This window comes from Rhincodon typus, chromosome 9 (assembly GCF_021869965.1).
Source record: "Rhincodon typus isolate 14 chromosome 9, sRhiTyp1.1, whole genome shotgun sequence".
NCBI lineage: Eukaryota > Metazoa > Chordata > Chondrichthyes > Orectolobiformes > Rhincodontidae > Rhincodon > Rhincodon typus.
The window spans coordinates 90,274,462-90,279,051 of NC_063340.1; the positions used below are offsets into that span (position 1 = coordinate 90,274,462).

The 4,590-nt window shown below is 43.2% G+C and overlaps 1 long non-coding RNA gene across 1 annotated transcript in view; it reads right to left on the minus strand.

Moving 5' to 3' along the window:
- Positions 1-403: 403 nt before the first annotated feature.
- The window catches only part of LOC125483961, a 34,404-nt gene continuing 30,217 nt past the window's right edge, over positions 404-4,590 (minus strand). Inside the window, exon 3 of the long non-coding RNA XR_007262835.1 lies at positions 404-2,714. This is a non-coding gene — a long non-coding RNA (uncharacterized LOC125483961). The remainder of the gene's footprint in view (positions 2,715-4,590) is intronic.

Sequence of the window (4,590 nt, forward strand, 5' to 3'; positions counted from 1 at the left end):
GAGGGAAACACCACACAAACCTGTTTCGATGAATTGAAACCCACCATGACACTCACACAGACATTTCAGAATATGTTCCTTTTTAAGGTGCACTGCGTGTTGTTCTGGTTTCGAGTGATATCAACAGAGGCTTTCAGTTTCAATCTCTGTGCTATATTGCTCAAAGTGTCCTCAACCACAATATTAACAGTTCCTGTTTTCATTCCCCTAAATGATCTTTCATCATCCTGAATTCTCTTTAATTTCCTTTATTTATCCACTGATACATCGTGGAAGGTGCATGCATGGGAGGACAGAGCCAGACTCACCAGTGGTGGGACTCAGGTTGAACTGTTTACCAGGTCTCATCAAGTCTGACTCAAAGTTTGCCAAATGAATGTTACTGTGTGGACCAATACAAGGGGCAGTCATGACGGCTTTGGCGCACATTCCAGGAAGCTCCCTGAGAGGATTGACCCAAGAGATCTTGATGTTAACACAGGACCATCAGCAACTCAGAATTGACTGACGTTCTTGGTCAATGATACGTTTGCAGCGTGTAAAGAACATAAAGGATTGTCAGGCAGTTATCTGGTTGAAGGGAGCTGTATCCTCATGCAGCTGATGATTTACTGATCTGCATTTACTGTTCACCATCAGCTCAGTGTCAGAGAATTGTCCCTGAAAGTGGATACGGGGCTAAATGTTTCAGAGCAGTTGTGGAGACTGAACTGCAGCCACAGTCATGGCATCAAATCCTTCCTCTTGTGGTGAGCTGTCAAATAGTCTGCGGTCACAGGCTCCAATTCCCCTCCTCGTTCAGTTGTACACCTTGTCTGAGGCAGCTGCCTGCAGTTTAACTTCCACTCTCTTGCCAAGTTTGTGTCATTCTGGAGGGAAGTAGCTGCTGGGATCAGGTTCGATGTGAGTGTGCTGGAACAGAAAGCGGAGAGCTCTGTGTTCCAGCTGTGGTCCCTGAGCCAGCAGCATCAAGACCCACTCCAGGCCTGAGCTACACAAGAGCACATCACATCCATTTACACTCCCAAAGGCCTAGAATTTTCCAGGCCATTGGCAACTGGATCAGAAGTGGGAAGGTTCATAAAACAAGGCCAGGGCAGGGGAAACCCTGGTCCTTGAACTCCCCAGTCCCCCAGCCTGGTCCAACATTCCTGAGCGTCACAGTGAAGCCAATGAGCTGCTTCATCAACGTGTGTACTGACCCAATCCGGTGTACCTCTCTCCGTCGTTGACTGGATCCCTATGAGATCCCAAGGACTTGTCCCAGGAGATCCCGAGATTTCACCAATCAGGCTCAGGTTTTGTGTCCACGTTACTGGACCAATGAAAGTTCTGGAAAAGCAACGTTGAAGAGGGAGCTGGTTGCGGAAGCGAGAGGGAAGAGCCAGGGTGAGTGGAATACATTGTGAGGGTCTGAAATGAGATTGTCCCCCGTCCATTTAGACCATAGGATGGTCAGCCATTAAACCCACAGTGAGACATGACTTGTGAAGAAAACATTGAGGACAGTGGCGGTGGGAGTTCAAAAGGAGGGAGGGAGTACATGGAGGGAAGGGAAACGGTGAGGGCGTAATCATGGAGGGGTAAGAATTGAAAGACCAAAGAAAGGGTAACAGGGTTAAGAGGGAAGAAAGAAGGAATGATCCATTCCTCCTCCTATATTTCTGTGCAGAAAAAATGAGGGCAACAATTCAGAAATGACTGGCAATATAAAACCAACCCAAACTGGATGACCAGGCAAGATTAAAGCATCAATGTAAACAGAAACAGAACCAATCACACTGAAGGCAGGCAATAGCCAAGTGGAATTATTGTGTGACAACGAGACCGGAGACCCAGGCAATATTCTGGAGGATGTTCTAACTTTAATGATCAAACTGTTAATCATGATTTTTCCCAACAATGAATGTATCCAATTTAAGGCATGACTTACCCCATCCTGTTTAAGCTCAGCTCTGCCCAGGGTTATCCATTGACTCAGTGCTGGCTGTTAACTGGGGAATTCCAATAACCAGACACAATGCTGAGGAATGAAATGCTGAGATTCCAAATCAGGATGGGTTGGGACCTAGAGGGAACTCGGAATTCAAGATGTTCCCGCAATACCCCCGATGTTTTTCTGCACAATGCTAGAGATAGCCGCAGAGGGCAGTGTGCTCCACATAATCTCAGTGAGAGACTGAACTGCCTCCTGCACTTTACACCCCCATGTTGAGCTTCTGCACTGTCTGTGTGCCCAGTAATCTCAGGATTTTGGAGGGTCTGAATACCCAGTAATCTCAGGGTCTGGGAGGGTCTGAAGGCCCAGTAATCTCAGGGTCTGGGAGGGTCTGAATACCAGTAATTTTAGGGTCTGGGAGGGTCTGAGTGTTCAGTAATCTCAGGGTCTGGGAAGGTCTGAGTGCCCAGCAATTACAGGGTCTGGGTGGATCTGAGTGCCCAGTAATCTCAGGATCTGGGAGGGTCTGGATGAAACAGAAGGAATTGATTGATTTCTCTTTGATTTTCAGTCATAGCCTGTTGTGGAACAGAGACTTTTTGTGTGTTACAAATTTTGATTTGTAATTGTTCTGGTGATACTGAAGTTCCTCCTGGATGTGGCTCCTGTTTCTCAAAGTCCTTGTGTGAAAAAATGCAGCAAAAACCAACAGCCGTGTCCCATTTCCTTGCCTCAACAGGAGGAACCATTGTTTGGTCTCTGTTCTGTGTTCGATCTGAAAGAAAATACAATGAGACCAATTCAGAATGGAGCCAAATCATGATTGAGCCCTTTAAACTGGGAAAGATGGTGGTGAGGGAAAAATGACAGAGTCACTGTTTTACAGTTTTACAGGAAGGCAGCTGATGGGAATGCTGGGCACCGCTCTTCCTTAGAATGTTCATCATGTCAATCAAACAAACTCAGTACAGAGAGAGCGCCATTGGCCGATCACAGCCATATTAGATCTTTGAAAGAGCCATTGTGCTTAACTCCACAGCCCTGCTCTTTATCAACAACCCTCCATGTCCCTCATCCTCAAATACCTGTTCAAACCCATCTTCAAATTCCTTATGAAATCAGCTTCAAACATCTTTTCAGGTCAAGTGTTCCAGATCTCAACAACTCTCTCCAGTGAAAATATTTCTCCTTATCTCCACTCTACCTTTTTTTTTGTGATTGATGGTGTGTAAAATATATCATTTTTGAAATTTGGAATGAATTAAAAAGAGACACATTTGAATATGCGTTCATGCTGTGGAGATTCTTTTAAAAGGCCAGAAAGTCGTTCTGGAACAGTGAATCAATGCAGTTGTTCCAAGAAGACCTGTGACTACCATCAGGGAATTGGGAGTACGTCAGGAGTGTTACAGAAATAAGTGCTTTTACTTCTGGGTTTATGACAGGCTGTATAAATACATGATGCTTTAAACTTTGTTTTGGGTTCAGGTCAAAAAAGTCCTCACATGAAATCGAAAACAATCAAGAATAAAATTCATAATTAAATTTTTGTTTCTCTCTCAGCAGAAGTTCTCAATGCAGAATAAACTACTCACCACTGCAGCAATGTTTTTCCATTTGTAAATTTTTTGAAGCAAGGACAGTTTGGGACAGAAATCTTCAGGTTGTTCAAAGTGAAGAAGTTGAGCCATCAGAACAATGATAGCTTCATGCAATTGAATTCAGAGAAAAATCATTGAATTGTTTTGACAGTTTGAGACAAAGAAATGAGCAGGAGTCTGTTCATTGGAAAATGAAACAGTTGATATTGAACTATTATATATCTCTAAACTTATGTCTCTGTTATGGATAGTGATGGGAATGTAGGTGAAATAATGTATTAATTCATGTGTTAAAGTTCTTCTCAATGTAGTACAGACACAACATGTTGTTTTGATGGAATAAACTTAAGTTTCACTGTTAAAAAAAACATTTGTGAATATGTCTCAGTGACTGACAATTCTGATATATTGGGTTAATCAGATAAATGAATTGCTCTAACAATAAGCTTATCAATCACAGCATTAATATAACAGACTAACAGAGAGTAATTCCTGCCAATTGTTGTGATAATTATTGAATTAGTTTGCTTATCATTTACTGCTGCATACACAGTGTTCTGGTCTTCAAACAATAACTGTGCAGGGACAGAATCAAACCAAAGCTGAAATGGGATTTACCCTTGTGTGTAGTTCTTTACTGCTGAGCACAACTTTTGTTTCTGAAGGTAAAATGTAAGCAGAACAATGCAGATCAAGACAGCAAAGCCCAGAATGGTGCCAATGATGAAAATGCAATCTGAAGTCCTGGGAATAACATGGGAAGATTCTTCTGTACAATGTCAGAATGTTACACACACAGTTGCTTCAGTCTGAGCAATGTCCAAGATTGCCAACAACATTAATTTTGGATTCCTCAAGATAGTGACTCCCCCCCACCCCCGACTCCCGAAAGCCTGTCCACTATCTACAAAACACGAGTCAGGAGTGTGATGGAATATTCCTCACTTGCCTGGATGTGTGCAACTCCAATAACACTCAAGAAACTTAACACTATCAGGAGAAAGTAACCCACTTGACTGGCTCTGCAGCCACAAACATTCACTCCCTCCA